This window comes from Aquarana catesbeiana, linkage group LG03 (genome assembly GCF_042186555.1).
Source record: "Aquarana catesbeiana isolate 2022-GZ linkage group LG03, ASM4218655v1, whole genome shotgun sequence".
Classification (NCBI taxonomy): Eukaryota; Metazoa; Chordata; class Amphibia; order Anura; family Ranidae; genus Aquarana; species Aquarana catesbeiana.
In genome coordinates this window covers 485,652,679-485,665,394 of record NC_133326.1, presented here as the reverse complement: position 1 = coordinate 485,665,394, position 12,716 = coordinate 485,652,679, and the positions used below count along the sequence as shown (strand labels likewise).

The window sequence follows — 12,716 nt, the reverse complement described above, 5'->3', positions numbered from 1 at the left end:
TTTATGGAATGAATGTATGATATATATGTTATCTCTCGCATTTTGTCCATGAAGCTCAGCTTCACCAGTGCCCATCAATGCAGCCTCACCAGTGCCTATCAGCTCAGCCTCATCAGTGCCCATCAGCTCAGCCTCATCAGTGCCCATCAGCTCAGCCTCATCAGTGCAGCCTCACCAGTGTCCATCAATGCAGCCTCACCAGTGTCCATCAATGCAGCCTCACCAGTGTCCATCAATGCAGCCTAATCAGTGCCCATCAATGAAGCCTCACCAGTGTCCATCAATGCATCCCGATTAGTGCCCATCAATGCAGCCTGTTCAGTGCCCATCAGCTCAGTCTGTCCAGTGCCCATCAATGCAGCCTGTTCAGTGCCCATCAGCTCAGCCTGTCCAGTGCCCATCAGCTCAGCCTGTTCAGTGCCCATCAGCTCAGCCTGTTCAGTGCCCATCAATGCAGCCTGTTCAGTGCCCATCAATGCAGCCTGTTCAGTGCCCATCAGCTCTGCCTGTTCAGTGCCTATCAATGCAGCCTGTTCAGTACCCATAAATGCAGCCTGTTCAGTGCCCATCAATGCAGCCTGTTCAGTGCCCATCGGCTCAGCCTTTTCAGTGCCTATCAATGCAGCCTGTTCAGTGCCCATCAATGCAGCCTGTTCAGTGCCCATCAATGCAGCCTGTTCAGTGCCCATAAATGCAGCCTGTTTAGTGCCCATAAATGCTGCCTGTTCAGTGCCCATCAATGCAGCCTGTTCAGTGCCCATCAATGCAGCCTGTTCAGTGCCCATCAATGCAACCTGTTCAGTGCCCATCAGCTCTGCCTGTTCAGTGCCCATCAATGTAGTCTGTTCAGTGCCCATAAATGCAGCCTGTTTAGTGCCCATCAGCTCAGCCTGTTCCGTGCCCATCAGCTCAACCTGATCAGTGCCCATCAATGCAGTCTGTTCAGTACCCATCAATGCAGCCTGTTCAGTGCCCATCAGCTCAGCCTCGCCGGTGCCCATAAATGCAGCCTCACCAGTGCAAATAAATGCAGCCTGTTCAGGGGCAATCAGCCTTACCTGTGGTCATCAGTGCAGCCTGTTCAGTACCCATCAATGCAGATGGAGGAGCCACCGCTGCCACCACAACAGAGGAAGGAATATATCCCAAGGAAAAAAATGCAGGGGAGGGGGCAAGCTAGGGTCTCCTAAGCTGGGGATGGACTGTGGAGGTGGATCAGTGTCAGGCAGAAACTCCCTCAAACCAGACGAGGTCCGTGAGTAACATGGGGTGCTCCATGCACTCTCCTCCTCCATGTTTGCACAGGTAAGAGCTGTGCATTACCCCAGTCCACCAGATCGTGAGAGAGGCGGGGGAGGGGGCGCTGTGTCGACACCGGAGATCCATATGGGAAGATCACCCCTCCAAAAGGGATTACACTACAGCTGAAAAAAAAAAATAGAATCCCCAGCAAGTGGCTGGGCATTTGGATTTCACTGCCTCCTTCGTCCTGGCACCCGGAATCCAGCCCAAAACCGGGGACAGCGTCTTCAGTCTGGGGACTGTCCCTGGAAATCAGGGACATCTAGTTGCCCTACTCTAAGTGTATGTGTCAGTAGGTAACAATGCATAAACTAATGACACTGTGATAATAGAACCCACACACTACAATTCTATGCCATTAGCATGGAAAAATTGTGCTCTAGCACTTTCTGTGGGCCCACAAACCCTGGGCACATACAGAGTTTAAATATCAAGATCCACATTCAAAAAAAGTTGGTGAAGTGGAAGGGGAAGAAGGCCTATATTGAAGAGTCTAATTTTTAAGATTGTATTCTGTATTAAACTGAAACATCAGCGATGGCTTCAATCCAATCTAAATAAATTCAGAACTGTGTGCAAATTTAAAATTGTACCAGCTACAATACAGTCTTGGACAGCTGAAAACATAGAGCAGGTATACTGTATAAAATAATTTCTGTATTCTCATTGCGGTAATCACTTTTTGTCCCAGTGAGATGACCACACAGAAGGCAGGGAAATATCAATAGAAACACAGACTGAACTGAAAACCTGACAGATGCTCGCTCTGAACTTCCCCCACATGATTCAAAATAAAACTTTAGGTTGGATTCAAATCTCAAGTAGATTGGCCTAGCACAAAAATACTGGGCACACTGGTCCTGACACTCCACTTGACTCAGTAGACAGTATTTATTTACAATTATTATATACAGAATTTATATAATGCAGTTTGCTCAGCAAGTTAAAATATAAAGGCAGACATTACAGCTATGGTACATTACAATTCAGGACAGGAAGGCTAGGAGGGTCCTGCTTGTGAGGTTTTACAATCTAATAGGGGCAAGTGGCACAAACAATAATAACTATGTGGGGATGAGTTGATGAAGAAAGAAAAGTTCACCTGTTAGGCATGTAGGCAGGTGCCTAAAAGGGGTTAATGTTTTTCTGCTGTGCTGTTCTGCAGCAATTTGTCTCAAGCTGTGCTGTTTCTCCTGCCTGTGCTCAAGTTTACTGCAAATTGTTACAATGTAGATATGTGGTTGATCTGAGGAATTGATTGGCTATTTTTTTTCCAAAAATAGGCTGTTACTCTGTCGGTCTGTGCCCCCAGAGGAAGGGGGAGGCCAGGGTTCCCTGAGGGGCTGGGAATCTGAGGACTCTATGAAGTCTTAACTGACAGCTGTGGACTTACTGCCTTCATGAACTTTCTGCCTTTGTGGATCACTGCCAGTTATGGACTATGTCTCTATGGACTCTGCTGTTATTCAAGCATGATTACCATGTGCACTAGAACACCTCTGTAAAGGAATGGGTGTAAGAAGCTGCTTTATAAGAACTGTTCCTGTATGTTTGCCTTTCTTCAGTAAAGTTACCATTAACTGTTAATTGCCTGATCTGAAGTCCCTCAAAGAGGTGCATGCACAGCGTATCTAAAGAACAGGGCTTGCAACACAACAAGGGGACTGAACTAGAGGAAGATACACTACATGGGTCTAACACACAATACTGTCCAGTGGAAGTTAATGTGTTGTTGTTGCTAAGGACCACATTGTTTGTGTCATTGCTTAAGACAGCCAATCAGCCAGAAGACAGGTGACAGGCAGGGGTGACAGCCCCTCTGATGATGGAGGAGGATAAGTGCTTGGCACCTCCACTAGCGTCCGGTTCCAGACTCATTGGGACCTGACCCGTAGCACAGGCTTAGAGACCCAGCCTTGAATCACAGAAGAGAGTGTGTAGAGGGGAAGCGTGGAAGTTGGAGAGAGAGAGAGAACATTTCCTGTATCCCATTGCAACCATAGGGTGTGTCACAGGGAGTGAGGTGACATGAACTGCTGGACTGGTAAATCCCAATACAGGCTCAGCAGTACTGGCCTCAAAATGCTGCTCACCTGGGAAGTGGCGTCCTCTATGCAAAGGAGTGCTTAAGTGTGTAACAGAGCCAGCACAGAGAGCAGGGAGTTACCAGCGTTATTGCTGCCTGCTTCTAAGCCCAGGAAACCTGCCTTAATGTTGACTCACAAGAACACAGCTCCCAGCCTGAAGTTCAAGCATTAGCGAGTGCATTTCCACTTGTCCCCGACATGGTTGCCTAATCCCTGCCCACAGACAGAGGCAGGATATAAAAGTTTATAATCTAAAGGTGCATACAGTTAGAAATAGTCAAACAGATTGGGGTCGATAATTCAGAGGATGGGAAAGGCTCTGAAGAAGTTTTGTCTGTGAGCATGGGAGGAGGCGACAAGAGGACAAGAGGACAAGAGGAGAGCAGAAGGTCTTGGGAAGGGCAGAGAGGATAGTTTGGGTGATATTTTGAGATAAGATTGGTGATGTAGCTGGCGGTAGAGTTGTGGATGGATTTGTATGTTGTTAATATTTTGAATTGCATTTGTTGGGCAATTGAAAGCCAGTGGAGTAATTGTCAGAGTGGGGTGATGGAAGTTGAGTGTTTTGTAAGGTATATGAGTCTGGCAGCAGCATTCATGATAGATGAAGAGTAGATAGCCTGTGTAGAGGTACACCAGTGAGGAGTTGCAATAGTTGAAGAGAAGGGAAAACAATGGAGCAAGTAAGTAACTTTGTGGCTTCGTTGGTTAAGAAGGCGAGTATTTTGGAAATGTTAGAGAGGTGAAGTCTGCAGGATTTAGATTAGGGGCTGAAAGGCCAAGTCAGAGTCCAGAGTCTCTCTTCTTATGCTGGTGATCCTCTCAGCAACATTGCAGTCAGAAGGCTCCTAATGGGAATTGGCAGGCCTAGAACCCCAACTTAGGACAGCAGTCCAAGTTCAGATGGGCACACTGAATTTTGTAGTCCCACAAAAGCACAATTCAGATCACAGTAGCTTCAGCACAGTGTCCCACACAACCAGGAATGCCAAGGGAACACTCTCTCACCAGAACACTGCAGCAGCAGCCACAGCTCTGGCAACTCAGTACATACACCAGACACCAGCAGGATTTCATGAGGGCTGTCAATGAGCGTCACTCCACCTGGTAGGTCTCAGTACTGACTGTTTCACCTCTCAGTGTCCTGTGGTAGCACAACAACAAACAGGGCAGCCAACTGGTCTCCCTTTAGCAGCTTAGTCCACACAGGCAGGGGTGCAGCCTTCAGTCGTATTCATGGGCTCACAGCAACCCTCTGTTTCTTGTTTTGCTTCTTGGGCTATGGCACACTGCACAGCATATGTTCACAAACTGTGAATCTGTCTCCTCAAGTGTCTCTGTCCCAGTGTGGGCTATAGATTCTAGTCCTCTCTTCTTTTCCCCAGGCACACTGGTTGTTGTAGCTTAATTTTCATTCATCTCCTCTGCTATCCCTGTGTAAGGACTACATTCCCTATGAGTCTTTGCAGCCACTCTTTCTCTTGGTGTCTGGGTGGGGCGGGGGTGTAGACTGATTATTAGTAAAATAATAGAGCCAACGCGTTGTTTCCAGGGTTAAGAAAAATAAATATGGATGTGACTGAATTCTAACAATAGTTGTATGTACAGTAAATGGTAAGATCCTGCCACCAGTGGCGTGAGCAGCGTGGAGCTCCTCCATCTATTGGAGGTGCTTTGATACATGCAAGCTGCCTTGCTGAAGCAAGTCGGGTTGATTAATGAGATTGTCTTCCACAATACTGGATATAAACAATAGGTCTAGTGCCTCTTGTGCATGTAACCAGAAAGAGTTCAGAACAGTCCAACAATTGGGCAATTGGGCATAGAGAGGACGATACTAGATTCCTGCTAGCTGATTTATTTTGGTAAAGTGACAATAACTTTAAAAGCAAGGTAATCAAGTATTGATTATGTTAAGTGCAGTTTTCAACTTAACTGCTTCTAGTTTATATTGCTTTGCCAAATTTAGCTATCAAAGAAATAAGACACAGAATATAGATTTCTGTATATCAGATCCGAGCCTTAAAGGTCCCGTACTCTCAACTGAACCTGTCGGCTCTTTATTGGGGCTTTTTATAAGGCTTGGTTACACAAGCATCAGTTTGAGCAAATCTCCATATAAGGTAACAAGCAGTATAATTTCAACATACATGACGCTGGACACATCTGGAAAGACTTAAGCTACGTCTTACAACTGACACGCACACATTATGTAGAAAAATGAAAAACAACTTAAGTAGAACTCCAACCTATTATTTCCAACCTTATCAATTTCCCCCTTTGACATCATCCCCTCCACGATTCTGGGTCCTTGCAAACAAGTGAATAGCCGATACTTCAAAGAGTACTATCCCTGACCGCGGGTTGTCAGAGGAGGATAAGTCTTCTTTATTTACCCTCATCCCTCAAATCCATACCAGCATCTTATAAGCAAAGAGAATAGAAAAGGGGTGATGTCAAGTTACCCTTTTTGTCATTGGAGTTCCTAATACCTTTCTCTTTCCATTCTATCTGTTCATACCTTAATCTTCCTATATAATCAACAGTTTATCACAGTAAGCAGTACAAAAACTAAAATTAGATTAAGTATCGGATTGAGCATCCAATTAAAAATTGCCGTAGCAGTGGGTGACCATCCAGCAAATACATCATACCAATGATGTGTTGTTTCATCTCTTATTTGTGAGGATAAATGTATTAATTTCCCTTTATCTATAACCGCAGATATTAGATTATTTTGAAGGGTATGTTCTTGTGTCTCTATGTGTTTTCTAAGTATTTCTGACTCATTTAAGATTTGCCGTAAGAGCTCTAATGATATTATAAAAGGAGTAGTATCAGTAAGATTATCTACCGTCCATTCTAGATTAAATATTCTATGTGCATCTGGTTCAAAAAGGAAAGTGTCATTTTGTCATTTAAGCATTTTAACATTCTTTACACATCCTGAAAAAGGGGCCGTTTTATTTAAACTTTCCATAGTTTCCTGATCATTTGTGACTAAACAAATATGTTGTGGTCCTATCTCCATAAATCTGTTTCCTACACCTGCTGGTAATCTCTGAAACCTACATATGTTAGATTGATGTTTCAATAAGCAAAGTTCATAGACTGGAGAACTTCTTCCACAGACTATTCCCTTATTAGTTTTAGCACATAGACTTAGATCATGAGTCATGTTTTGTGTATCTACATAGTGTACATAAATCTCAGAATACCAAAATTCAGGTAGATCCTTTCCTATCAGGAGTGGCATCACTATTAACTTACACATTACCTGGACCTCCTCCACTTTGTATACATCAAACCTTCCAGCACACCATCTTTCCTCACATTCAACTTCTTTTCCTGGTACTTCAAACCATGTACTTTCTAAATTTAAACCCTTGAAATAGTTCATCCAAGTGCGATTTGAATGTGATAAGATAGTGTAGAAAAAGCACATTAAGTAATGTTTATAAACTCCTGATTTTCTTTCCACAACTCCAGACTAGCTAGTGCTGTGTGATTAACCATAATATTGAGATATTTAGTTAATTGTACCTAGCTAATTTGTGTTTCGAATGTTGTAGGTAACCATTTGCTTGTAATTATTAAACTATCAGCTATGTGACTTCCTGCACATTTCCACTTATTTTGTATCATTTCCATCTGTATCCCATTCATTATTCCCATTCCAGTTCCTGCAGCCCCGAGAATTGTATCATACCATTCTCGGCGATACCTACATTCTGGTAGCTGGGGAAAAGTTACATTAAATTTGATTTTTGTTTTCTGTTGTAATACCGAAACATTTATGCAAGATCTAGGAATAGGAGTTAATAGAGAAGATTCGAAGATGGTGGGTAGAGCGTCTTCTATTTTTATATTGAAACCATAATGTTGCCATTGTATATATATCCTCCTGTTGTGCTTCCCATTTCCTTACTAGTACAAAATACCATTCGTAGTAATGATATTGTGTTATACTCTTATCCTGATTTACCCATCTAAGATCAGTACTATTTTCATGAACTGTTACATTGATACCCGGAGTCCATGTATAAACAAACATTTGAAAACATTCAAGCACTATTATCATAGAAGAATCTTCATTCTGTTTCTCTCGGTTCAAGACTCTTTTTGCAGTGTGATGCGTGGATCCAGGCTGCTTTTCCTTCCAATTTCACTGAAGTGGCTGTAGTCAAAAGCACTTGATAAGGACCTTCAAATCTAGGTTCCAATGTCTTTCTGGTGTGTTTCTTAACATATACATAATCTCCTGGTAGCAGTGTATGTGTACCTGCTATTGAGTTAGGGTCTGGAAGAGAAGAATACACACTTTTGTGGATCTTAGTTAGACGTTGTTGTAATTGTATCACATATGCAGTCAAACTATCACATTGCAATTGCATACTCTGTAGAAAGTATAGACCTAATCTAGGTGCATTCCCAAAAAGTATTTCATATGGGGACAATCCTGTTTTCCCTGTTGGAGTGTATCTTATAGAGAACAAAGCCAAAGGCAGGCATTCTGGCCATGGCTTGTTTAACTCTTGCATAGCTTTTTGTATTTTCAACTTTATTGTCCCATTTACTCTTTCCACTGATCCTGAACTCTGTGGATGATAAGGGGTGTGGAAACTTTGTTGCACTCCTAACATGGTCATCACATTCTGCATGATTTCTCCTGTAAAGTGTATCCCCCTATCTGATTCTATTGTTTCAGGAAGACCAAACCTAGGTATTAACTCAGTAATCAGTTTCTTGGCTGTGACTTTTGCTGTAGCTGATTTTACTGGATAACTTTCGGGCCAACCTGAGAATAAATCGATACACACGAGGACAAATTCAAAGGGGCCGCTCTTAGGCATTTGTATGTAGTCAATTTGCAGTCTCTGGAAGGGGTATTGGGCCCGAACCTGGTGTTTCCGTGGGGTTTTTACTCTCTATCCTGGGTTATTCAGGAGACAGATTTGGCAGGCTGCACAGTAGTTTCTTGCAGTACTACTGAATCCAGGGGCGAGCCATCCTTGGTTCACAATCCTATACATGGAATTGGAACTGACGTGTGTGGGTAGGTGAACTGCCGCTGCCATTGCTGGGTACAGAGAGGCAGGCAGGCATACTTTGCCTCCTTCCCTCCATACATTGTCAAGGTGTGGTGCTGCTCCCATCCTGACCCACTTATCTTTCTCGCTCTCCCCTACTTGCTCCTGTAATTTACTCAACTGCTGCCATGTTGGTTCTGGGATACTCACCTCTACCGCTGCTAAGGTTTCAGGGCTTCCTTCCCCTAGAGCTGCCTGTTTTGCAGTCAAATCTGCAAATGCATTTCCTTTTGCCTCAATTGTTTTTGCGCTCGTGTGTGCCACTATCTTCATGATTGCCACTCGTTTAACTTTTTAAAGATTGTTCAGAACTCTCTTAATCCCTTCTCCATGTTTTACAGGTGTACCTGCTGCTGTCAGATAACCTCTAGCCTTCCATATATGGCCATAATCGTGCGCTACACCATAAACGTAGGCAGAGTCAGTATAAATATTCCCTTCTCGTTCTTTTAAGTATTCTAGGGCTTGTTCTAAAGCTTTTAATTCTGCTTCTTGTGCTGACATATGGGCTGTTAAGAGCTATGTTTCAATCACCTGTGTCAGTCACTACAGCATACCCTGTGTGATATTTACCCTTGTCATCAGCAAACCTACTACCATCTATGTACAAAGTGTGCTCAGCGTTTAAAATTGGTGTATCTGTAACATGTACCTTTAAGGAAAAATGTACTCTGTCTTAATTAACACCAGATGTTCCCTCTAACTAGAATGACTCTATTGTAGGGATGTTTAACCCTTTCAACTCTGAAAATACACTATATATGAATGTAAAAAAAATGATGTGTAAAAAATATCTCATCTTGATATAATAAACCTGTCCTGTCACATAAAAATGATATATAAAAACTGCAACATATCTGATGGATAAATTATTTCATCAGTAGTCAAAAAAACTAAAAAGTCCATTGTTTTTAGAATGTCCTCTCTTATCAGAGGTTCTCGAGAATTTTTTTTCCTTTTTCCTCTTCTTCTTCCTTATTAGCACTATTATTCCCCCTTGCCAAATCTGGTGACTGAAGAGGCAAAAAGGTAGCCAAATTTAAAGTTGTACAGCGCTGAAAAGTAACATTTGGAGGTAAAAGTAAAGTACACTGTAACCTCAGTTGCCTAGCCATTGAAATGTGTTTGGGCTGTACCTGAGACAAGATTGCATGTATCTCATGTGTGGTGTGCACTACAACTGGATTGTCTAGAACAATTTCTGATGACTTATCTAGGATTATCGACACCGCTGCTATCGCCCGTACACAGGACGGTGAACCTCTGGACACTGGATCTAATGCTGCTGAAAATTAAGCGACTGGTCTTTGTTTTACATGTGCCTGTGTCAAAACACCTGTGGCGTGTCCAGTGATTTCAGCAATGTACAAATAAAATATCTTGGTGTAATCTGGAATATCAATAGCCAGGGCAGAAATCAACAACCTTTTCAAAGTGACAAACGACTCATAAGCTACTTCTGTAAGCATATACGGTACAATTTTCAAACAATCGTATAATGGCTGCATCAAAACGCTAGCATGTGGTATCCATTGTCTACAATATGACACAATACCTAAAAACATATGCAATTGTTTGAAATTCCGTGGGGGTAACATTCCCTTTATCACTTGAACCCTCTCCTCAGTGAGATGTCTCGTACCCTGTGATATACAATGTCCCAAAAAGATAACCTTTTTCTGACACACTTGCAACTTTTTCTTATTAACCTTGCAACCTTTTTCTGCCAAAAATCGCAACAAATTAAGGGTGGTATGCAGGCTTTCAGTCTTTCACTTATCTGTGGAATTGATCCTTCCATAAACTGTCTATTGAAGGCTCAGATCGTGACTGGCAGAGCCAAATCCAATCCCTCATCTGCCATCATACTTTCCATAGATAAGTAAAATTCTAATACAGTCTGTCCTGGCATTTGTTTCATGAGTGATATTGACCCTCTCTCCTGTTGTTTTGCCTGAGAGAAAGCTTCTAATCTAGCAATAAAAGGAGCCCTTGAGTCTATGTGTCTGACCTCCTGTCTCTAAATTGCCATCCCCCCTCAGCTCGGTCTGTAGGTCGGTCATAAACTAGTTAAACAGGGTCAGAGTCATTTTATGTCTGCATAAATCCTCCCCATCCTGCCAGGTTGCTTCATGTGTATTCATTAACTGTGTCACAAATCTACAGAAAGCAGCTGGCTTTGCTATACAAAACCCATCCTCTACCCTCAATTTCAGGATATATCTTGTGTAGTTTACGTACTATGTCAGTATATGGGGGTGGGATGGCTGAACTAAGATTATTTAAAATTTCAACATTTTTTTTTTTTTTTTTTTATTCTTCTGTCTTTCATATCCCAACCATCACAATCTGAATTATATTTCCACCCCTCTTCTTTTGCTCTATTTGAGACCTTAATTAAGCATTGAACCTGACGCATCCATTGCTTCTCTAACACCTCTCCTTGTCTGTCCCTTTTTATTTCACTCCATACATCCAGGTCTAAACCCGCTGCTCCTTTCACCTTAAATTTACGAAGGACATCCTTTAAGTCCTATGCTTCATCTTTCCCATAGATGTTTTTAATTATCTGTGGCACCGTATAATGCACCACAATTCCCTGACGGGGTTTCATGTTCTGCTGGCCCATTCTGACAGTCCGTGCCTAGGTAGCGTGTGGGACACTTAGTGTACAGTACTAAATACTAAAAAAGCTACACTAGTTCCTCGTTGCCTTCCTCCTAGGGTGCCAGAATACTAAAAACCTCTCCGGATGAGATTTCTGAAATCGAATTACTTTATATGCTAGCCAACTCACAAATATTATGACCAGACTGACAGCTACACATATACAAGCATTCCTTTAAGTGACCAGGTATCCGACTAGATCTCCGGGCTTATGGAGACCTCATTCCCCCTGTATCTGGGAATCCCTCTCACACACTCTTATCCCTGCTTTATGGAGCAGACAGGGCTTATACTTTCAACCCGTCTATGGTTTATGAATTAAATTGAATATCAAACTTAAGCGGCAGACCCCCAAAGTCCTCTTGCGAGGTTAAGGACGCATTCTACTGCTCATTGGGATGATATTCTTTCAATTCATACCAACCTAGGCAAGGCTCATTCACTTTCTCAACAAGACAGACAGACAACAAACAACAATTAATTCCAGCAATATAAACCACAATATGCAGTAATTCTAGACTCACCACTACAGAGGCTGGTGTTTTAAAACCAGGAGAACCGTAACTGACAGAACGGATAGGCACAAATCAGGGGAGCACAGAATATAAGAAAAATAAAGCTTTTTCTTACCTGCGCAGGTTTTCAATCTGTGGTTCCCGGAATGCCTGACCTTTTGTTCCGTCAGTCCAATTCATCCACCTCTTGAAGTGTCATCGGTGTGTCCCTACTTCCGGGCGCCAGAAATGTTAAGTGCAGTTTTCAACTTAACTGCTTCTAGTTTATATTGCTTTGCCAAATTTAGCTATCAAAGAAATAAGACACAGAATATAGATTTCTGTATATCAGATCCGAGCCTTAAAGGTCCCGTACTCTCAACTGAACCTGTCGGCTCTTTATTGGGGCTTTTTATAAGGCTTGGTTACACAAGCATCAGTTTGAGCAAATCTCCATATAAGGTAACAAGCAGTATAATTTCAACATACATGACGCTGGACACATCTGGAAAGACTTAAGCTACGTCTTACAACTGACACGCACACATTATGTAGAAAAATGAAAAACAACTTAAGTAGAACTCCAACCTATTATTTCCAACCTTATCAATTGCTTTCAGAGAAGAGGTCCAGGCCATACTGTACTCTGTGCAGTTACTTTACTGGACCTTTTGCCAGTTTTCACTGTTGCAAAGCTGAGACATCAGGCTACTAATACATTTTCTGTCTGCCAGATCTCCATATTACCCCAGACATATAAAGTTCAAAATCTCACAGGGCTATTGAAGTTCCTTCGTAACAGGATATGTACCTAATGGTTTTACATAGCAACCATTCCTTAGTAGGGGGATCATGTGTATGCTGCAGTATGTCAGCCACAAACCCATTACACTATGCACTTCAGAGCAATGCTGAGTATAAGTGAATCACTAAGCCTTGTGCCTTGTAATCTGCCAAATGCACAAGGCGAACATCCCAAAGCTGTGTGGAAAATGGATTTCACGGGTCCTGATCATATTGCTGCTGTTTCCTCAATATACTGAGCGGGTGAGAGCATACAGCTGCAGAAAAGCCTC

General features: G+C 42.5%; 1 long non-coding RNA gene across 1 annotated transcript; it reads right to left on the bottom strand.

The window, feature by feature from the left end:
- Positions 1 to 5,384: 5,384 nt before the first annotated feature.
- LOC141132507 (uncharacterized) lies at positions 5,385 to 12,246 on the bottom strand. The gene is made up of 2 exons (XR_012242917.1): positions 11,777 to 12,246; positions 5,385 to 7,689 (listed from the first exon to the last, which is right to left on the bottom strand). It is a non-coding gene; the product is annotated as an uncharacterized lncRNA (long non-coding RNA).
- Positions 12,247 to 12,716: the final 470 nt, after the last annotated feature.